The sequence below is a fragment of the Trachurus japonicus genome, chromosome 13, assembly GCF_045865225.1.
Source record: "Trachurus japonicus isolate A0001 chromosome 13, Traja_1.0".
NCBI classification, from domain to species: domain Eukaryota; kingdom Metazoa; phylum Chordata; class Actinopteri; order Carangiformes; family Carangidae; genus Trachurus; species Trachurus japonicus.
The window spans coordinates 19,127,070-19,151,392 of NC_140919.1; the positions used below are offsets into that span (position 1 = coordinate 19,127,070).

The window sequence follows — 24,323 nt, forward strand, 5'->3', positions numbered from 1 at the left end:
ACTAGTTGGTGGAAGCTCTCAGAAAACAGAGGGGGGGAATGAAAGGGGATAAAAGTTCACCTGACCCCTCCCTTTTTAAATCTGCCAGCCAGATTTATCCAGCATGTACCTATATGTGCATGTGTGGACAGCAGCTCTTCAAAGGCAGGCTTCCGGCAGATAAACAAAATTATTTTTGCCATTTTAGCACAGGCGAAGGATCAAAAAAAAAAAAAGAAAAAATGCAGCACACCCAGAAACCACTGAAAATGTTCCATATGCTCTTCATTATTGTTTGGCCTGATTTGTGAAGTGTTGTGAAATGATTGTCGAAGGGGACGTGATCTGTCTCTCAGTTTGAAATGAAACTTTAAAAGGTTAAAAGGTTGATTGAAACTCATAGTTTTCTATCATCATAAATCAGTCGATATTATCACCACCACTACTGATACTAATATTAACACTGCTGTGATTACCACTGTTGCTGCTGCTATTGCTGATATTACAGTAATGTAACAAGAGCCTGGAGGAGATTCCAGGTACAGAGCTAAATGGGGGATTGTTTAATTCCACTGTGACTCCACTGACTGGAAGTTAGTCTGTGACTTCCAGTAAGACGTTTCACATTCATCATCTGCAGTAAAACAGAGGAGTGAAAAAAAACTCAAATTCCTCTCGATGGTTAGAACTGGGGAAAAACAAGATACCCCTCAGTTAAAGTACGAGCGGTTGAGAGTGGTTGCATGAGGAATAACCCAGCTTGTCTGTTCTGGTTTGAGTCCAAAAGTCGTGCTCTCGTCTGCTTGCTATTCATATTGCAGTGCAGAGAGAAAATCAAGACACCAGTGTTTGTGTTTAACTTCATTTGATTCGTTTGGACATACAACTGACGTTATTTGCTTATGCTTGATGTGGCTTGTGCTGTGGGCTCGCGAATGCCTGAAGATGTTGTTATCTTCAGCTTCCCTATTATTCAGTTACTTTTATACTGCGGTGACCTCTCAGGGGAGCACGATGCCCTTTGCCCAAAGCATTCTGGGAAAAGCTCCAGTTCCCCTGTGACCCTGTATAAGATAAGCAGCATAGAAAATGGAAAAATTGACATATTCCGTCGACCTGCAAACATGCTGACGTGTTGGGGGTTACACTGGTCTGCCAGTGAATCCAGAGTATGTGCTCAGTGGTGATGGTCACTGATCCTGGGTTTAGTTGAAGGAGCTGACTCGGCATTAGACACTGCGTACTGAGACATTTTTTCTGGTTTAGTTCATCAGTCTTCTTCAAGCCAAGTGTGGAGATCATCCAGATACCGATGCCTTACTGATGATCATAATAATCACAATGATGATGGTGATTAAAAGAAACTCGACTCCTAGCTGTCACAGTGGAGCCAGCAATGCCGAGATGAAAACTTCACACATGAAATTACACAATGGCAATTGATTCCCTAATAAGAAAATAATAATTATAATACTTTTCTTAAAATAACCATCAGGCTATGCCAAGACTATTAAATGACTTGTTGTTGCCATGGTGAGGCATTTTCTCCATCCTCTGTCATGTCACAAGATATGACTGTATAAAACAATTCATGCGGCTGAAAAAATGATATTAGGCTGGATGTCCAGTACAGCTGCAACCTGGGTCGTGGATCTCTCATGCGGGAACAAAATATCTGCCAGTCAGCCAAAAGAGCAAGGAAATATATGTAGCTTTTCAGGCTAGGCTGCTCTGCTGTGCCAGACTGAAGGACATTCCCCCAAAGTTATAGCCTGTATTAATTCAAAATCAACACCGAGGCCAAGTAAGGAGAGGAAGTGGCTGTTTTATTATAAAAGAATCAATAGTCATTAATAGGGGCTCATTTCCTTTATATTTGCTTTTGCCCTCGCAAGTCATGAGACATCCTTAATTTAATATGTGTTGGAGATGTAATATCCACTGTTCACATTACAGATAAGTAGCACAATTAATTGCCACAGAGACTTCTGTAGCTCCCTTCAGTAACTCTGCCGATTCAAAGTAAGAAACCGAAAAAGGTCAAATAAAATAACTGCTGGTGGAGTGGTAGATCCGGCCAGGTAAAGGAGACCAGTGATGGATTGCTTATCTGTCCTTGTGCCAGGATTAAATGATTCTGAATGAGAGAATTTGAAAATGACTGTCCAAGAAGTAATAACACACTGTAAGTCACTTGACAGAAATGTAATTGGAAAGAATGAGCAGCTTCTCTATGTGAGAGCTCAAACCCTGCACCCACACTTAGGGGAGTCGCCTCAGCTTGGGTCTGTACTGTAAGGACAATGCAATGGGAGTGATCATGGGAATAGGCTCTATTCCCATGGAGTGTTTGTGTGTGTATGTGTGAGTGGATGCGTGTGTGTCCACATGCATACTTGTGCTGTGTGTAACAGTGAGAAGATGGCAGTGCATATGCACGCTATGCTCGTGTTAGATGTAGATAAAGAGAGCAGTGGCTCCAAACAGAAATTCTGTCCCCATTCTATATTTAGCATGTCTGCCGGGGTAGGCAGAGGATCTCTGAAATGTGAAGATGACAGGAGCCTCCTGAGCCAGAGGTTATGAAGTGACATCTTGATGTGTTTGCGCCTGAATCACACTCCCACACACACCCAGGCACAGACTTCTGACATTCCTTCAAACCCAGAGACATTTCGATATTTGACGTCTAGTTACCATACATTAAGGTTTCGTTTTGATCTCCTTTTGACTCACATTATTCTTCAGCGTTATCATGTGGCATCCCCTGTGTATGTTCTCAGCTTTGAAAATATTTGTTTTTTGAGAGCATGTGATGAATTTGGCACATCCAGCTTTGCTGGAACCTGAATTTTGCGGGATATGTAAAGCATTTGTCAGTTAGGTGTGGAGCCCTGTGCAGAGCATTGAAGTCAACCTTCAGCTCACATTGTAGAAGCTTAAACTGACTCTCAGTCTCACCTCCGCTGGTGAGTGATTGATTTACACAAAGTTTATTTGATGAATGCGATGCAGACATATCAACACTTGCTCACACACATTCCCACACACAGACGGGGCAAAGGGACAATGCAAAACACCGCAATACACATACAGCATGTACTCAGGAATCAATATTCAGTAGATATTGCTTTCAAGCTGTAGGACACAGTACAGTATAGCTGCATCTGGTGAGGGAAAATAACACATAGCTATCTGTGCATTGCTCCAGATAGTGAAATGACTTCCCTTCCACCTCCAATGTCAACTATTTGACATGCAGAACAAAGTGTAAACAGATTTCCATCAAGAGAGGATTGTATTACTCAAAGCAAAAGTGGCAAATCTGAATGGATCAGCAAGGGCAGAGCTCTGTGGAATACAAAACCCCGACCAAGGTTGAGTGAAGAGGCCTGCAGATGAGTACAGAGGTCCAGCCGTCCTCAAAACAATTGACCCATATCATTAACAAACACTGATTTGCCTCCCAAGCACTTTCCCCCTGATGTGTGCGGCCTCTGAATGACAGCGTGCTTCCCTGAATAACAATCCGTCCTCCTTCTGTACCTGAGGGATTCTTCATGTTTCATTGATCGCGGTGCTTTTAGTCAGAAGGTCTTTCTATTCTGTCGCAGCAAGCTGGATGCCATGTTTGAAAGGAGAGTGTTTGTAGGTAAAAGTGTACCTGCTTTGTAGAGTAAGTGCTTTTGTTCCTCCGAGTGGAGGGTCGAGGTCGGCTCTGTTTTTATAGCATCCCAAGACATCCAGAGAGGAAAAAATATATAAAGGCCACAAGGGTGGAATGGACGAGGCCTGCGCTGAATTCATCTGTTGTTTCTTGAGTATTTCTTCATCTGACAGTTTCTTCATCCTCCCTGTGGTGTGTTTCAGCCACGCCCATAATTTCCAAGCTATATCCACATGTTATGCTGTATGGGCCTTTTGTCACTTACATCTTGTAAAACAGATAAGAAAACAGTAAGACACATGCCTAGACAGAGCCTGGCTTGTGCAGTGTTTCTGACCTATAAACCCTCCCCCTTTTCATCCTTCACCGGGAAAATTACTGCCAGATTATTTTGGAACGTATGAACAGGAACTGCCTATTTCACTTTACTGCTAATCTTTGACAGATGTTCTGCAGAGGCTCACATTCACATTAACTGGAGCCACATGCGCAGTCCACACATGACAGTACCACCACACCCGTGTGCTGTACTGCTGTACAGTGCATAAACAATTGAAGACACAGATATTTGGAGCAGAACACACATGCACGTGACAACTGTCCATTGTTTTGTGCAAAAGGTAAAGCATTAGATAATTTTTCACTAATCAAAACTTAAATCCATGGGAGATCAGAAACAAGGGAATTCAAAGGAATATTTACATTTTTGCAACAATCGACACAATCCTTTGTTCGAAAGGTGCTGATATTAAAAATATATAATCAGATACAGATACATTTATCAAGCAGCCATCATATTTCCAAGGCATTATGTTTAATGAGACTAAATTCTAGCAGCTAAGACAATTTAATAGAGAAATCTGGTAATATGAAAGATGTTGATAGACAACATATTGACTGAGTGTTTACTGACAACATATTTTTCATTGTTTTCCGCAAACATCCGCTCTTGGAAAAAATGCAACAAGCACCATATGTTGAGGCAGCAGTTAGTTATTGTTTGCTAAAGATAATTGTCAAGGTTGATATTTAAAAAGTCAACAGTCACTTAAATCACATGTCGCCACAATGACATTTTGACCACAGACATATGAATATGTAGCTACCCAGGCAGTAATTAAATGTTCTCACAGACTGTGGTTGACAATACACAATTTTAGTGTATGAATGTAAATCAACAGATTACTGGAGAAGGAAACATGCAAATTTCCAGCGTTTTATATTTACAGTTTGGATAGTTTTGCTTCAGAGAAGGTTAATTGTGGAGGGTTAGGGTGTCTTATTGTGTGACCACAAAACATCAGCGACATTTGCAATCACTTCTTAAAATAACTTTGCCTTTGCCTCTTGCATCACTTGATCCCACAGCCTCTGGATCTCTTACTAACTGGCCAAAGCAGAAATACATTCAGTTATAAGCACATCATGTACAACAGGATTCTTTGGCTTTGTGTTATTGCATCAGGAACGTATGTTTCATATGAACATGTCCCATGAGACTCAATCCATTATGGATATCTAACAGTAAATAGCATAACAAGAATCTGTTTGCTTTCACCTCCTGTCATTAGTATGATGATCATTTTTTCGTCCTGTTCCTGGCTCAACGGGTTCAGCTCATAGGGTCACTGTCACTGTGGTGATGTTATAACTAAGTTACTCTTTTGCCACAATAATCAATAGGTTCTGTGCAATTTATCATTATATATCTCAGACTTTGTGTTGTCTTTTGATATGCTATATTCATCTAAGAGATAAGACAATGCAGGAAATAAATAAGACAGCAGATTTATCTTATCAGCTACTCGAAAATCTAAAACAGGCACTCCTCTAACACCTGGTTTAGTTCTGAAACTAACAGGTTGCTCTGGCCTCCAGTTTCCTGTAATCTCCACAACCATGGCCATTTCCTCCAAAGGGAGGATTTCTGCCTTATTTGCAGTGGCGAATAACCATGAAAGTCAATGAAGCAAGCACAATTACAGCTATTTTCTAAGAAATTGTGAAGTGATTCGCTCCGTGTGAGCATAAATATTTTAATCAAGGTCTATGATTGTTTTATGTAAGCTGTGAGGAGATCAAAGAGTGAACAAAATGGTGAGATAAACTCTGATGCTGTCGGCGAGGTGGCGCGTGGAATTGTCTCCCATTGATTCAACTCACTGAAGGTCTGTTCTGATATCAATTCTTTGCAGCTATTGACATTTGCTGGATACAGGACTCCATCTATCACCAGCTGAGTGCTATTCGGCTGTTATAGCAAAGGTGATCAAAATTCATGCATCCTGCAAAAACACCATTTAAAATGATTTGTTTATCAGTGGTGGGGGTTGAGATACTATCATCTCAGAACCCTGTTGTGGTGCTTTCAAGTGCTTTCTGCCTTACTGGAAACTGGCAGTGCGGAATAAAGCTGGCATGCTTGTCTTCTCTAAGCAGAACATGCTTTTGATCTATGTTCTCTGTCTCTGAAACCAGGTATGTCTGTTTTGTGTGCAGCTGCTCGACGCAACTGTGCTGGAAAATAAACAGCTGAAAAAGCCAAATCCCCATTGCTCAGGTGTCTTTCACTTTCAAGGAGCTTAGCATAGTGCTTACATGAGTGACACAAAGGAGGAAGAAGCAAACTATTGATGAAACATTTACGCAGAGCGAGCACCGCAGGAGTGACATTGGTTATGTTACAGTAGAGGTCAAGCCTATATGTCTTTAAAGGTTTCCCCTGTCACCTGGAAGCCTGTTAACATGGCTGTGGGTTGAGCAATGCCTGATGGCGCTGATTGCGATGTCAAGTCAAGATGATGTGAAATCATTCTCTTAGAGTGGACTTTGATTGGACGCTGTGGCGTTCTCACTGCAGGGCAAGTTGTGAGCTTAGCTTAACATTTTCGCTGAGTGACAGAGTGTCAAAACCGCAGTAAACCATCTGCCGATAATTGATCATCTCTTACTAGTCGCTTAGCACTTTAATTGGTCGTGGGGTGCACCTGTCAGTCTCCAACCTGTGCGATGCCTCATCTCACACTGTGATTATTGATTATCATGTCCAAATATCAACTTGGACATTCAAACAGCATCACGCTGCTGAAATGAAAATCAGCAAGAGAATGCAGTTCACAGCAAGACTGTGTCCACAGGGAGTCGTTCCTGTGAACCTTAAAAACAGAAGGATTTTTCATGCAGACAGAAAGAATTATGAATGTAGCCTACAGTACATGTTTTGCATTTATTTATATGATGCAGATATAGAACGTGTTGACTTCTCCTTCATTCAGCTGTAATTCATCCACCGAATTAATTGCCTGAATAAAAGCAACTTGCCTTACACCACATAATGGCAACCATGGCAAGGTTTTTTTTTCTTTCTTCCTCCTCCTCCTCCTCCTCCTCCTCCTCCTCAGCTTTTCCAATTGAGAGCTGAGTGAATGAACAGGAGGAAATGTTCCACGTCGCTCTATTTAGACGCCTGCTGTTCCTTTCAATTTGAAACAGTCTATTAGCCCAGCAAGCAGGACACTCCATTAGGTGTTTTGAACCCACATGCCATGTTGTCTCACTCCATTTCCTCTTTTGCTTGCCAGTCTTCCCTAAAGCGTTAGTGGCTTTAATCAGCAGAGGCCCTTCTGCCCTTCAGACATTTATCTTCAGCCGCTTTTGGTCGTCACCAAGCAGCCTGGAAAGACCCAAAGATGGATGGTGTTTGGAAGAGAGGGAATTTGGTGGCCATTGATTAGAGTGCTGGAAGACAAAGTGGTTACCTGCACAAGACCTGAACACCATCTGGAGGACCCCCCACCCCCACCTCCCCTCCACCTTTAGTGCATGATAGCTAAAGTCAGGACTCAGCCATCTGTCAAATTTAGATCTATACGTAGCTACTTAGTGCGAGAAGGAAAAAAAAAAAAGGAGCCCAAAAAACTTCTGATCATGCTCTTTAAATTGTAGCCTTAATCTGTTTATTGACTGTAATAAAACGTTGGCCCCTTAAAATCCTGCAAGATATGCAATCCTGCTAATTAATTCTTTATAGGGATGAAATCCTTGGTCATCAGAACCTTACCTCATGTCAGGAGGAACTGTCAAAAGCAATAAGTTAGGTTTAGCCTTGGGTTGCCAGTGCTGCTCTCTTGCAGTGGATGTTGTGTGATGGATGGTTTAATTATCCAACCACAATGCCAGCCATTTGGTCTGTTATAGCACAGCAAAAACCATTGCAAACCTAATATCACTGATCAATTGCTAACTGTCTACAAATTAAGTATATAATGCCACTGATTGTACTGCAGCTCTCCCCTTCAGTATTTTGTATTAAAGAGCCTTATCAGACCAGAGGTTTGAGAAGTTTGTTTCCGCAGAGATAAGTCTCTTATTCAGAAGCTCAGACTGTGAGTCAAAGAACAATATATAACATCGGAGCTTGGAAAAAAAGCGTTTCCCCTCCTGTCCTCCCACTTATTTTCCTCTTTTCCAGCAAAAAGGTTCAGAACAGATGGCACCACCACCTTGGTTTTTTCCAACTCGTTAGACTTGACTTGTTGATGAAATGGAGCCTTTACGCCATGTTGCCCATGCAGATGTGTAGCTGTACATTTCTTTATTGCAGCCACCGTCAGAAACTGCCCTGCAGTGAGTGTGGTATCAGCCACAGCCTGAGGAATGTACAGTGTGGGTGCTACATTTTTCTATCGTCTCATTTCCTTCATGAACACAAAGTCGGTGGTAGTCTTGCTTTAGACATAAAGTGAAGGTGGAGTTTGCTTGTGTTTGTTACTGCTGCTTAAACACTTCTATACACGTGCTCTCTGCAGCTGTAGGCAAATGGTGCTCATGTGATTGTGTAAACTGACTGCAGTAATGGAGTGTACCTCGGAGACTTGCAAATTGATGCCAACAAACTTTGCAATCATAACGGCATGTTTTCTGCATTCGTTTTTGACATCCTCTCCGTTTCTGTTTAGTACACGCTTGTTTAGCCTGGCCCATCACGCAGCCTGTCAGACCCAACTTAAACAGCACCGCATCTCTTGTCGAGAGACAGACAGGGCCTTAGGACTGCATTCAAGATGCCTGTCATGCACTCAAAAAACTGACCCAGGGCATGTGTTCGATTAACAAACTAGAAATATGTTCACATTAAATGAATGAATCATGTTTATGTTCATTAAATTATTTGTTCTTGTTGGTTTAACATGAATCAAGGAAAAGTTAGATGAATTAGATTCATTCATTTCAGTCCAATGAGACTGAGGTCCTTCAAATCAATGACTCTAATAGGGACAGCTACTGCGCATGCGCCACACCCACCGGAAGCAGAGAAATTTCAAAAGAAGAAAAAAAAGTCGGAGTGGAAAGTTTGATGGACGTTTGCCACAAGTGATATTGGTAAGTAATTTAGATGTATATATACAAGAGTGTATTGAATTAAACAGCGTGAGTGATGTATTGTACACATTAGACATTTGTGAGACATATTTTAGTCACTCGTTTTTCTCAGTTAATGCTAACTTGCTATGGCTAGCAAAAACGAGTGGAGAAGAAGGGAAAAAAGCGCATCATGTTTATGGTTTCTGAGTCCGTTTAGCATGTTAGCCGGTGTCCGTTCGTGTGTGTGTGTGTGTGTGTGTGTGTGTGTGTGTGCGCGCGCGCGCTCGTGCGTGCGCGTGTGTACGCGTGTGCTCGTGCTCGCCTCGGTTGTGTGCTCTGGTTAAACAGCGTGTGACGTGCCAGGATGTAGTCATAGCCACACACAGTTACAGCGCTGCTCGACTACCGGCGTTTGTGATGGCTCGTCATTTTTCAGCAGGCTAAATAACTGATAGACGACCATGAGTTGGAGCTGCAGTTCTGGGAAGGTAGCAAACGGTCTAAATCTGTTGATGCTCTATGATGCTATGAAAGCTGTGGTGCAGTAACTTAGGCTATGTCATCTCGATGTAGACATGTCATGTCTTCAATGTATGTAATTGCAAGTATTGTAATACTTGCTATAGATTATAGATTATTCACTATAGAAACATTATGTTGTATTAACCTTTTTTAAACAATTTCTCTTTTTTACCAGAAATACATCCCAAAATAAAGGAGTGTCCCCATGCCCTGAGATTTGTGCACCTCAAAAATACATGGTAAGTTGTTAATATTTTTGTCTGTGTGTATTCATTTATCATTTGTTAATGTTTTTGATTTTCTTTCTTTTCTTTCAGTGACGTGTATGTGGCAGTGCAAGTCTTGTGTCGCCAGAGAGAGTATAGGTAATTACTTAAAACATTATAAACTACATCATCATTATTATCTGTCTCCTCCTCCCTCGTCTGTCTTCCTTCCTTTTCTCTGTCCTCCTCCCTCGTCTCTGTCCTCCTTCCTTTTCTCTATCCTCCTCCTCGTCTCTGTCCTCCTTCCTTTTCTCTATCCTCCTCCCTGTCTCTGTCCTCCTTCCTTTTCTCTATCCTCCTCCCTTTTCTCTATCCTCCTCCCTTGTCTCTGTCCTCCTACCTGTTCTCTGTCCTCAGACGGACAGCTGATACTATTGTGATCGTATTGTGAATCGATTTTTTTTCCTTCCACCCATAATATCATGACGTACAGCTACAGTAGTAATAATGACAAGTGTATTGTTGAATGTTTTTTCAGATCGACAACGAGTTCATACGCATATGAACTGTACCTCTGCTATCAACATTTTGCTGAGCTCGACCGACACTCTCCACGCATGATGGAGCTCTTTCGAGGGAAAGGTGGAGCGGCACAGGAAAAAAATTAGAACTATGGTGGCCATTTCCAAGGTTTGTATTTAGTTTTTCAAAAGTTGTGCAAAAGTTCAGAGAGTCCGTTAATACTGTGGAGTTTCTTTTTGAACTGCTGCCTAAAATGCAGAATATTGGTTAAAATGGGTTCCTTTTTTTTCCAGGATGACACTACATACAAGATGAGCATGCATCCTCAAGTCCTTGCGACTACCTGAACGCAGACCATGAGAAATCCGTGAAAGAATATATGGTGAGTTACATGCACGAGGTGTGACAAAGTAGCCAGTCAGAGAAAGCACATATTTACTTGTTGGATGTGTTAAATTTGCGCTATTTCTCATATTTCTGCAAGGTTGAAAACTAGAGATATAATTGGCTGAATGTATGTTTTAAATGTCCTAAAACAATATTATTAACCATTTTAATATATTTAGTACAAATCCTGGCCAGAATTGAGCCTGTTTGTTGTGTAACATTATCATTTTACATCCCTCAAACATAAATGACATCTGTTGTTTGATGCTAAGTACTGTTACTTTGAAAGCATAAATTAGAAAAAAAAAATTTCATAAAATTAACGTTTATGCAGTGTTCTTGCTGAGGTTGAAGCCTATTTCCACATTTTGTCTAGACTCATATCAAATGTATTTATTGTCATATTTTACTCCATAGAGTGCAAACACGGAGGCCAAGACTTCAATGGAGCAATCTGTGATGGGAGTGTACGTCATACAGGAGGGTGCAGAGCCTGGAGATGATCCAGAGGACATCGGCGTCCTGATTGAAGGTGTGGGGATCCTCAGTGGTTTGGGGGACACTCTGTTATTTGGACTGTCTGAACCTGAGCTACCCACGCTCCAATGCACTTTGGATGGGTGGAGGTTGTCATCCAAGGCACAGCTCCTGAAAAACAAGCTTTTGAATAAGCTTGATCAAGACTGATTCAAGGGTGGCATTTGCCCACATATCTGCCAATGCAGATTTTTGTTTTTGAAAGTTCAAGATTAGAAGAAAAATGTTTCAACAGGCAATTTAGGTTGCACAGTGGACTGAGATTAAGATTGTTGTCTCCTATGTTGAAAAGTATCGTGTGTGTGTGTGTTTTTGTGTTTGACAAAGGTTGAAAAAATGTTGCATGTTAAACTTTAAATGCACATATTTTGCAAGACTGTACTGTATATGCTGAACTCTGAATACAGCATTCCCAAATGCATCATATGGTTAATGGAATACTTCACCCAAAATTCAAATTTTACTCATTATCCTCCTCCCCTCATGTGGACTAAGGGCTGGGAGAAGTTTCAGAGTCCCTCCGTGGCTTCTCTGAGTTACAGGGGGTCTCGGCGTAGCAGTGCATGTCCATATAACGGTTGCAAATGGATACCAACTGTCTTCATAACAAAAAGACACACCAAAAAACATCCAAATACCTCCATGCTGCTCGTATGTAATGTCCGTCTTGTATTGAAGCCCCGAAATGCGAAATTGTTCTGAAAAAAAATTAAATAAGTCTATATTTCAAGTTTGTTTGTAGCGGAAGCTCCTCTTCCCGGTTCGTCAAATTTGGACAGACCAGGAAGAGGAGCTTTTTGGGGCTTCAATACAAGACGGACATTACATACGAGCAGCATGGAGGTATTTGGATGTTTTTTGGTGTGTCTTTTTGTTACGAAGACAGTTAGTTGGTATCCATTTGCAACCGTGATATGGACATGCACTGCTACGCCGAGACCCCCTGTAACTCAGAGAAGCCACGGAGGACTCTGAAACTTCTCCCAGCCCTTAGTCGACATGAGGGGGAGGAGATAATGAGTGCAATTTGAATTTTGGGTGAACTATCCCTTTAATATTTGACACAAACAACAACATGAGTTTTGGAGAAAATGTGCTTTTCATTGAGTGCTGGAAGGATTTAAGACACTGTTAAGTCTGCAGTTAAGTTGTACTGTGGCATATTGTGGAGATGCATCAAAGACAATAAGACAATGGTAAGGTGTCAATTCTATGTTGCACCCAAATGTTAAATAAAAATTGTAAACGTTTATGCTTGTTGTTTATGTATGTTAGTTAAACATAATGCTTACACCAGCAGTGAAAACAACACTAAGACAAGATATTAGTATAACAGACAAAACCTATATTAGTTAATCCAACATGATTTACATTAGTTTAACAGACAAAACCTATTTTAGTTCATCCAACAAGATTTATACTAGTATAGCAGACAAAACCTATATTAGTTCATCCAACATGATTTACATTAGTTTAACAGACAAAACCTGTATTAGTTCATCCAACACGATTAAATTGTGTTGCACTAACGTAATTTAATTAAATCAGACCAACACAATCAAGATAGACTGACTAAACATGATTTGTTTAGATGGGATATATGTGGCATGATTAAATTACGTTCATCCAATGAATTATTTTTTTGAGTGTGGTTTGGCATTGTTGTCCACACTGTCACACACAGAAAAGAACTGTCTTAAAGCGGTTGCTGGTCCTGTGCTGTTCTTCAGTGTGTGAACGGTGCGGCAGCGGGTGAAAACTGTGCTGCACTGTGTGGCTTTACGTCTTTTTCAGAATTATTAAACATGAGGCATTTTTGGACCTCACATTTTCTCACAGCAGCAGACATAACTTTTACTTTGTGTGTCTTTCTTCAAGAGGGAAATCAAGAGTGTTAGTGTTTGGCTTGATTTGCCTGTCTGGTGTCCAAAGACGCTGTGGAGGAGGAAATAGCAGAGTTTGCAAATTCAAGCTCTTAAAATAATTAAAGTTGGCATGATGACTTTGCTTTCTAGACGGGTCCAAGCTTAAAAAAAGACAGCTTTGGGAGTTACCCCACAGAAACAGCAAGTGGAGTTGTACTCTAAAATTAATAATAATGAAGGTTAGAATATGAAATGAACAGTTAAGATAAATCAAATGCATGATGTAGTCACTGTGGAGTGAAATTAAGCTTTTGGCCACTGACCCATCATACTAGAAAACAAACATTTTTCCATTTAGGAGAGGGAGATGCTATTTACTCTATTAACCTTTCCTCTCAGTTGCACTCTTGACATTGAACAATGTGGAAGAGGCCAACTCTTCACTGGCCCTTTTGCTAATGAGGCAATTAAGTCTCTCCTGCCTTGGTTGAGCAAGGGGCAGAGAGAGCAAGGCAAGTCATCTGCTGTCTCAGCAAACACCAAACATCTTAGCCGTGCTGCAGTCCGAATACATAACAAGCCCTGCTTTGGTGTGGTGGTCGCCCAGTCGTTGTGCTTCCCCCTTGTCAGTGCGACCCTTAGCACGGCTGGAGATCACAGGCAGCATCAGGCTTTATTTATCCATGTGCACTGAATCGCAGCAAATGGAAATAGAAGAAAAACACCGAAACAAAATTACGTTTGTGCTCTGTTTGTGAATCCATGGTGGATGGCAACTGTGTTACAGCTATTTGCACATTATCTTGGGATAATACCAACAGCACATAGAGCACTATTTAGGGATCAAGTATTGGACTGTTAGTTTTACTCCCTGCATTACAGTCAATTTCAGAATAAACACTGCGTGATATGTTGTTTTTAAAATGCTTCAGGAAACACACAGAATAGCTCACAAATTGGACTTATTGTAAGTCAGAGCTGCCTGACCCCTGATTCATTTCTGAGCCTGTGTGTGCCCTGTTGATTTGAGTATCTACCTTGTCACCAGCCTTGACAGCAAGGCTGGTATTGTTTTACTTTGCAGGTTTATGTGTGTCACAATAACAAAATGTGGTCCTGGAGGGACATGCTGTAGTAGATGTCTATGAACAAATTTTGTCCAAAACACTGTCATGAAATTTTACAATTGTATAGTTGAGAGCAGAATGAAGGGCGTGGTCCTGTCCATGAGTAAGGAGTATTGATGTAATAATGTAAACAGGTGTGATCCCACCACAACTCTCTAGATGCTTTATGTCATGAGTTATTCATGCAGATAAAAGTACCTTTGCTGGTAGCTAGACTGAGGATACAGGGTGTGTGAAGGCCAGTGCAGGGGTAGTGCACACTGTGGCTGGAGATTTACTGTAGCGTAGCCTCCAAAGGGGCAATTTGAAGTTGTAGCTCCCTAGTTGCACAAGACCCTTTCCTTTTTTACTTTTTTATACTGATAACTAGAAAGCCAATCCAGTCTGACTGACAGAGAGAAAGAGAAAGCTGTGAATATATAACCACGTGAATGCATGCTTGATTGAGTGGCAGTCAATGTGTGTGTTCATGTCTGGTTATATCATCAGATCCCCTCGCTGACACATGTTTGAGGGAAAGCATGGAATTGCATTGGCCTCAAGAGCCTGCTAGGAGAGCGTTGATTGCCGTTAAATGTGCTGATACTCAGCATCCATTTAAAAAAACAAACACTCCAACACTAACAATTGTTACCCAATTAAATGAGTTTGACAGCAATTAGCATGTTTCGTCCCTCTTAGCCCAGTGACTGGCTGCTATGAGCAGCTGCTGTGTCATACAAAAGGGGCCTGCATTAGGGCCTAAGTTAATGTGTTTAAGGGATGCACAATTCTAACGAGTGATAACGGAAGGCTTACGGCTGCTCAGAAGGGATTAGGGGACATAGTTGTCTGTCTTAAAGCTCAGGCTTAACCATCGCACTTTTTTTCCACCCCTTTTCCATCTCTCTTTCCTGGTAATGAATCGCCATGCGGCGTTTCTTGACGCAACCCACGAAAAAGAACGTCTCACTTGGCAGCGATGGAAGACGGCTGCTCATTAGCTGTGGAAAGGTATACGGAAGCAGAAAGACAAGACGTCTGCACAGATTTGTTTGAGATCAATGACAGTGTTCTGACGCTTCCTCTATAGAATGTGGCTGCCACCGCTTAACAGACAAGATTCATAGGGGCTTACGTAGGTATAGGCAAAGGTGTGTTTAAACCACAAAGAGATGCAGTATGTAGAAGAAGAACAACAAAATGAGCATTTTTAGCATCACAGTTCAGCCCTCTTGTGCAGGATTCACTGTGCACTATAACACATTTGTCTTTACCACGTGATTGGATCAATACTGAGAGATTACCACAGGTTGGTTTGTGAGACCCAGACGCCTCTGAAGTGGCAGGATTGGAGAGTGACAGAGCTACAGTTTTACAGGACACTGAAAATGCATCGTGGCAAGGGCGGCAGAAAAAGTGCCCAGTTAAGCAATGGGACTTCACCACGTGTATTTGCTGCTGGCTAAAATTACTGTCATCGGATGAGACAGGTTACATGCCAGGCAAAATATCCTGAATAATACAGAAAGCACCGTCATCACACATATGCAACCTTCTTTTTAATCACTCCAGACCTCATCCTTTTCTTCACTGAGAAATGACTAAGCTCACATAGCACACAGGCACCAGACAATGGAACATCTGTTTTATTCTTTTGTTGCATTTAACATGTGCACCACTGTGTTATGGTCACAGTTTAATAAAAATTCCAGGACGGATGATACCACTAACCTTTGGCTCCGTGTATAAACCAATGCTGTTGTTTATCTCAGGCTAAGAGCCCTCTTGTGAACATAAATAGACCTGGGTGCAGTTTTTCTGAAGCAATGTCAGTATGGTTTTCGCTCAACCCTGCGCTGCCCCTGTGAAGTGTATCAGGAGACCTTTTCATTGGCATGCAAGTTAGCGCCATTGTCGCCTGGTGACTGCACCACCCAGGGTTCTCTGGGGAAATCATAATGCAACACTTCTGGTTCATTTTTGATTATGAATGAAAGTTATTGTATTGAGGCATGTATGACCTGGTTAGAGCACCGCATAGCTGGTGTCTCCTTCATTTCCTTCCTGCATGCACTTCTCTGTGGTCCTCTTTAACCAGACCAGCTGAATATATAATCACTGCATCAGCTGATCTCATAGAAGATAGAGCAGTGGTTATACGTGGAAAGATAACAGACATTTTGCCAGCTCTGCATTATGGCACATACTGTATTATCATCTGAATGCATTAGCATGGCCAGCAGAACATAGGTTTTGAAAGCCCCTCATTATTTTACACATTGATTTTTGCTTCACTTCACTTACAGCAGAGCTCAAGTAATCCCACTTATTGTTTATTTATCCTCTCTGTCACAGCGTACAGCATTGTATTTGATCAGAGGATAGGAAAACAAACTATTTATTTTTTTTAGACCCCAGATGTTGCCTTTATTGCTATTGTTTGCCTGTATGGCATTGGAATGCAATAGAAGTATGAATGATGTTTCACTAGACTGACCAGTGCGGCCATTAATCCTAATATTTAGACTGAAGCCGCCATCCACTCCCAGCCGCGCGGCTTGACTACAAGTAATCATGGCCATACACCCGTGTGTATTGTGCTTGCGGAAAAAAACACTACAAGCACAGAAGCTTAGTCCATCAATCTAAGAGGCCAGACATTTTTTTTTCTCTAACCCCGTGTTGGAAGATTTTACATGTCATCCCCCCTCCCATCCCGAGGGAGTATGTTTATGAGCCCTCTCTCTTACTGTCCTGTCTCTTCCCCGATCTCCTCTCCTTCCGATGAGACAAGGGGTCTGAGGGGATGGAGCGCGTATGGCTCTTCGCCGCAGGGTCGTGATGGATGGCCACTCAGCTATACGCGCCTTGCTCACCAGAGGCCGACCATATTTCTCCTTCACTGCCCGCGTAGACCTGCATCTACATGAGGGGATGCTGCTTTCTGTGAACTCAGCAGGGCCGAGGAGGAGTATTTGATTAGATGTAATGGAATTACAATAATCTGATTCCCAAAAAAAAAAGATGACATCTGTAATCTTTTGCAGTTACTGTAAATATGCAGTAATAAGATCACGGATGCTTATGATGCTTCGGAGTTATTGCATTGCTCAGTGCAATTGTGGCATCTAAACTGTGGGATTTTTCATATCATGGAGGATATGTAGATTCAAATGAGCCCTGTTTAACTCATTGAGTGCCAACCACGTAATTTCTCGTTTTTCGTTCCCATGCGTTGAGTGCCAAAAACGAAATTTTTCGTTTTTTGCTTTTTTTTTAAATTATGAAAATAGACACTTTAATACACATTATATGTAAATTTGGGGACTCTACGACGAGGAGAACTGAAATAGATGACGATCAAAGTCACATGACAGCTCATGATCTGGAAGTTTTTATCATAACTCAGCTTCTGCAAACGGAGTTCTGCATGCAGATGCAGCGCAGCTGCGCCGCAGCTGCTCTGCTCTCACCTGCGAGGCTGCAGCAGCTGGGAGCTGAACCAGGAAGCTCTCAGCCGACTGTCCCGCCCGGTCTTCATCTGGAGCAACACCGTGTCCTCCCCAAAGTCCTCCCGCGGTAAAATCTGATGGTCTCTGGGTCAAAGCAGACCGGCACCACCGACCCGTACCACAGAAGGACCGCGACCACCGGCGGGACCGGTGTTCGCGAGCCGCTGTGGCCGGCAGAGCCTCACGTTCCGCGGCGAGAGGCTGTGACACGGCACGGTGCGTCTGTGTTATTGTTGTTTAGTGGCGCCCCCCCCGCCCCCGATGGTGGTTTTGTGAATAGAACAACAATTGTTGTGTATATTTATCTTATACGAGCCCTTTGATCCAGAAATGCGAGTGTGAGAAGAGCGACAGGCACAAACAGCGCACCTTTCATAAAAGACGCTCTATCTCCTTTTCTAGAAAAAAAGGAGGGATTTTGGTGAAACCCAGCCATGTTTAGCTTGACTTTTCTCAGGAACGGAGGCACGTAGAAACAAACGGTTTGTGGCCATTTGAAGGATAAAGTTAAACCTTTCAAATGAGCCACAGTATGTGTTGGTGGCAATAATATAGAATACACTATGGCTCTAAAATAAAAAGTCAAATATGGTCTAATTTGCCGGTACACTTGACTAAAACTTTGGAAAGGAGCGCGGCACTCAATGAGTTAACTGAACGCTTTTATTATGAAATTAACAATTCCAGCAGCATTACTATGGTTACAGTTTTCTGCAGGTAATCAGCACTTTAAGTAATTGCCTTTGAGTGTAATCCTCCTATCCTTTATAACCAATGATGCATTGAAGGGTGGGCTGGTTTGGGTTGGTGTGATATGGCAGTGGCGGGGGCTTGAGGGGGATTGGCTTGGGGATGGATATGTTGAGGTGGAGTATAAGCCACGGGATGACCCAAGGGCCTTATTGGAAGCTATATGGCTTGGTTATAGAAGGAATAAACGCTGCAGGGTGCTCTGCATGGCAGCACACTGCTGCTTTTGGGTCAGAGAAATGAGAGGGGAGAGAGAGAGAGAGGGAGAGAGCGATAGAGAGAGAGAGGGTCTGTCATTGATCCTGTGGCATTAGCCTGGGCTCCAGTCATAATGAAGCCAGTGCTGCGTGCTCTACGTGCAAGTGTTTATGTGTGTGTGTGTTTCTGACAACTCCTGTAAATATCTGCATCTGGAGTGTTTATATCCCAGTGATTAATTATAACTCGTGTGGACACAAATAAATCACTCCGAGCGTGTGTGTGCACATGCATGTGTTTGTATCCCCAGATTGCCTGTGTGTATGTTTGTATACCTATTCTCTTTGTTCAGGCGTTTGTGAATGCATATACTGTATGTATATTTTCACATTCCTTTGTGTGAACATATTGCACAGTATGCATTGTCATAGTGTGTGTATACTATATTTATGTATCCTAGACTTTGAGTACATGTTTGTGTTTGTGTGTGTGAGAGATCGTGTGTGTGTGTGTGTGTGTGTGTGTGTGTGTGTACACAGTGATGAAGCAGGAGAGGCTGCTTGGCGACTCATCCATCATTTTCCCCCCTGGCTCACGGTGCCCTCAGAGGAGCGTTGCGCTGTCACAGTGACATTGGGCTCATTTTGGACTAGAAAAATGGTGCATCCGCCCCCAGTGTCCCTGCCGCACGTTGCCTCCCCACCTCCAGCCAACCAGGCAGCTTAGACGCCGCAGTAACACTCCCTCTGACAGTCTCATACTAGTTCCCCCGGCCACTGGCTTTACACGCCGTATCCACGGGGACTGATTGCTAATCAGAGCCGGGGCTCCACTGAAGGGGCCCACCACTTTTGTCTTTTGTCCACCGACATTTAGCACGGCTGCTTCAGGTGAGCTGTCAACTTCTCTGACCCTCCCCACCCCCACCCCCACCCCTCCCCCACCAATCCTGGATAACCTTGGACAGGGGTGGGAGGAGGGGGAAGCAGATGTGGGAGAGAAGCAGAGAGAGATGAGACCACTTTATGAGCGTCCCGCGGTCTCTCTGCCCCATCCTGCGTCTCTCTCCCTCTCTGGTAATGTACAGGGTGAGTCAGCATGAGCAACTGCAGTATAGCGGGCCGATCACTCTGTTTACGCCTGCCTCTAAAGAGACAATGCCAGCGCTGTGCCGCCAAGCCGCCGCCGCTGCTTCTGCTCCATGCTGCTGTTTCATGACCCAATGTGGTGTATGTGTATGTGTGTGCGTGCGTGTGTCCTCCAACCCTTCATTAGCCCGGGCTGGACACTGCACACATAGGACACTGCTGAGAGTGATGGGTTTCATGGCCAGGGAGACATGCTGGGTTGTGAATTTATTATCTGGAGAGAGATGAGGGTATTAGAAAGAGGGAGTGCAGCAGATAGTGAGAAAATTGTATGCTGGTGTGATTTTTTTCCCCAGTTACACACCACAGTGTGTGGTGCTGCACTACAGCTGCCCTGATGCAACACATAGTGCCACTTTCTCTTCCATCAAGATAGACAGAGTTTGTGAGTGGTGTGTGGATGTATAAATGAGCCTGTGCTTCACGTGTGGCAAGCAGTGCATGCAGGTAGGTACTTTTCTAAGCACGTGATCCTCTGAGGGTAATCAGGCACATATAACGTAGACACACATGAAATAAACTGCCAACTAGAACAATCACATTAGTTTATACTCTTGTGCATGCAAAAAAGTGTGTGCTGTTTAACACATACACACATAAAAGACACAAAATGTTAGTACAGACACTGATGAGCACATAAACACATGCAGACATAGCTCAACAACCAGCACCACCTTATGTAACAGCAGTCACCACATTTTAATGTCATTCCTCTCAAAACGGCACCTTGTTGTTGGAGGAGGAGGAAGAGGAGAGTGAGAGAGAGAAGCAGAGGCAGAGATGGAAAAAATGAAGAGAGATAGACATAAATGGATTGCAGTGTGTTTGCCTTCTGTGTCTGCAGCTAAAACAGTTGCTTATCAGTCCTGCCACAGAGAAAAAAACATGCATACGGTTTGTACGCACAGATCTCCTGCTACATCAACAGAGGTACAGACACAGCTTCCCCCCTCAATAAGCCTCCTTTCATAGATAACCCCTCTCCAGCTGACAATAGCAACAATAGCATAAACCCTGACAACATCCAGCAGCAACAACCACAACAACAACAGCGATGGACAGCTGCGTCCTCCGCTGAACCCACCTCAGCACATTCTCCTCCCTTCCCACTTTTCTCCAAACCTGTCTTTTTTTAAAAAAAGGGCCCAGTTTCCAGAGAAGCGAGCATCCTGTTAGGGAAACGTCAGGTTTGGTGGCCGATTGATCTGCCTGCTGTGTCACTGGAAATCAATTGCCATCCATCCCCTTCCATCGGAGATCTTGTTTCTTCCATTTGCCTGTTAGCAGGGCGACTGGCGACCTCATACTCCCACCTGACCTCACCTTTCCCATAAGGCAGGCCGAAGGTCAATGTCTGTTATTAATTTGCATGACCTTGTTGACTGTAATGTCCTATTGAGTAGTAGCGTGCCTGTATTGTCTTTCATACAGTCCTGAGAATAACTTCCTTCCTGCGCGGGGATCGATAAAGTAGTGCAGGACGCAAGAAATAGTACGCCGTTTCCCTCGCCATAATGACAGGAATCACGGAGAATATATGTTAGCCAGGATGGAATCAATAGCTCTAATGTAAATGTAAACTCCTCCCTTCCTGTTCCAGGGTTAGTGTTGTGGTTTTTTATGTACATTTCTATATGTTTAAGGCAGATATCTATCTGCACTGAAGGCATTTTACTGTGTAGGCTTTAAAATATCACTTAGTTTTCCCTTGAATATCACAGCCAAGTATTATGATGCAGTGCTTCATGGCCTCTTATCACAGCCTCTCACCATGAAGGAATGGTGAATAGCGCATTTCAATCATTCTGTCACGAGAGAACTATAATCTTTTTCTTCTGCGTGGCATATGTCCTTCCACTTCTAACTAATCCTTATTATGCCTCAGAAGCGAAGGTCATTGTCAAAGCCGAGGGGTGATTAAGTTAATCCACTTGTTTTCTGAATCCGATTTACCTCATTTTCCAAACTAGGGAACAATGTTCCGGCACGAAGACATCAAGATGATAGCACGGCACGCATTAAGGAGGAGGGCCCCTACACTGGAGAGACTTCTATTATCTGTCGACATCATCTGCATCTCATTCTGTTCTATCAGCGGATTTCTAATGAGTGCATTCAAAGATATCTCTGCCATATGGAGAGTGAGAGTGAAAGTGAGAGGAGAGCACCCAAGTTAAAGGCTGAGGATCTCTCCCTGCTCTCTTTTATTCATGAAGCGATCTATGTCGCTGCAGTATAAGCCACTATAGCAAAGCAACCCACAGTGCCCTGGTGAGCAGGAGCCCTGTGCTGCTGCGGCCGGCCAGCCTCAGTGAGTTACGCAGTGCAGTGGCATACAGTTGACTTCATTAGCAGGGCCCTCCCTTCAAGGGGATGGGTTATTTACTACTGCACCAGGCACAGACAGATGCTCCACAGATATTGTACTATAGAGATTTGTGCAGGTACAAATAGGTGTGTGTAAGTGGGTGGATCTGTGCATGTGTTTAGGGGACAAGGCTGTTTGTATTCTTTAAAGGAGGAAGATCGCATTTAACCTGCGTATACCCTGAGTCTATGCAAATGAAGTGATTATGGTACATCCATACACAAGTGGGTGAACATGTATGTGAGTGTGATTGTTTTTAACTGTAACTCTGCATGTAAGCAGTGCACACACGTACAGGCCATGTGGACATGATTACATTACATTATATGCATATGGATTCGTCCATATGGCATGCAGGTCTGCATTTATGAATATTTGTTTATAGATTTATTAGCATGCGTCGCTTTCAGTGCATTAGCGTAACCATTAGCTTCTCCCTGTCCGATCCCATCACTCATCTGCCTCATCATCTCGTGGCAGTGGGGCTGCTGTTAGTAGTAGAAACTAAAGGAGGGAAAATGTGAGAGAGTAGAGCTATGGCCACACACAATGTTTATATTCACCCAATTATACACAGGGTTTGGCACTCAGACATTATTTTAATTTTACTACAGAGTTTCTACAGAGGACAGTCAGATGTACTTGGGATTTTGTATCTGAGGTGGTGTCTTTTCTTTTTTTTCTTTTTTTTCGTAATCACTTGTCAACCAACACAGACGTACTGTAGTCCCATGGCGTGAGCTGATCTGCAACTCAAATGTGAATCGGCGCCGGTGATGAAAGAAAACCTCAGAGGAAAACAAGGAAAAGTTTCAAACTTCTGTTTTTCTGTGAGAGCTTTCATTTCATGAGATCATGGGCTTTAGTGGCATTACAGCACTCTGTGATTTGAGAATTTACCTCACCTTTGAATGTGTTCCACTGTGCAATTACCAAAAGTCGGTGGATGATGGTTGTAAAGTATGAGATATTTTTAACCCTTTCAAGCTTCTTGCGTGTGGCAGTTTAGTCTTGCACAGGCCTGAAATTGTAGTCCCAGCTCTTTACTGATCCTACAGTGAATAGTCTTTTGTTGTCACTTGTTCCTGTTCATATTCTGTGGTGGGTAATCTCTTACAACCTTATATAGTGGACAATCTTACTTTGTGGCAACCATCTCTCTCTCTCATCTCTGTCATGCAGCTCCACCCACCCGTTTGTGTTTGTGTTTGTGTTATTGTCATTTAAAGGCAGCACTAGACTGTTGCTGACTCACTTTAGATGAATGACCAAGATAAATGAGGAAAATAATATAATGAATTGCATGTGCACCTATTAGACAAACAACAGAGAGTAGTAGATGAGCAGCAGAGAGAGTTCCTGACCACAGCTCCCAGTCCAGCTCCCAGTGAGTCCAGTTCAACACTACTCTTGGTTTTATATCATAAGCATTTGGCAGAAAAGAACAGGAAGCTAGACTCTAGAGTTTATATTGTCTCATTTTCATCGTTAATTCTAATAAAATCAGATTAATCAATGTGTTTAATCAGTGTGTGATTAAGTCAGACCTACAGAATATTATTTCTGGAAAATCCAATGAAGGAAGAAAAATTAAATATGCCTGGTGCTGTGTTTACAGCTGCACTGTCCAATTTGAGTTGTAATCTCACACTCATAGTCGACTAATTTTTCAGTTAGAGTGGAAAGGGAAAAATATAACACAATTTAATACAATGAGAACTGTGACAGAAATAAAGAACAGCTACCTTACTTATCAATGTTGTTGTTGTTGTTTGTGTCCAGACTCAGTCACGTAGTTGTTTTTCTGACTGTAGCTGATTCCGTGTTGCCATTGCTGATTGTCACGTGAAACTGTTCATCGTGCGTTTTTCATTTTGTTTTTTATAAACCACAGCAATAAAAATCATGATAGAATTTGTAATTGAATTACAGATGACTACATGATTCTCATAACATATAATCAGGGCCATATGTGGTGTTGGGTCTGACTCAAAAGTCATGGGCCCCACCTCTGTGAATTCGTCAAGCCTTTTGGGAGCTTGGGCTGCATTGCAGATTTCTATTGTATAGTGTGTCACAAGCATGAGGCAGGAGAAGAGAGGAAAAGACGGAGAGTGAAGAGGCAGAGAGGCAAAAAAAAGGGGAGTGCAATTGAATGTGGGGCAGACAAATAAACAGACTTAACCTAG

The 24,323-nt window shown here is 42.6% G+C and overlaps 1 protein-coding gene across 2 annotated transcripts in view; it reads left to right on the top strand.

Annotated features, from left to right (window-relative positions):
• The window catches only part of clmpb (CXADR like membrane protein b), a 100,765-nt gene that overhangs the window by 30,506 nt on the left and 45,936 nt on the right, over positions 1-24,323 (top strand). The gene's annotated exons all lie outside the window — the stretch shown is intronic.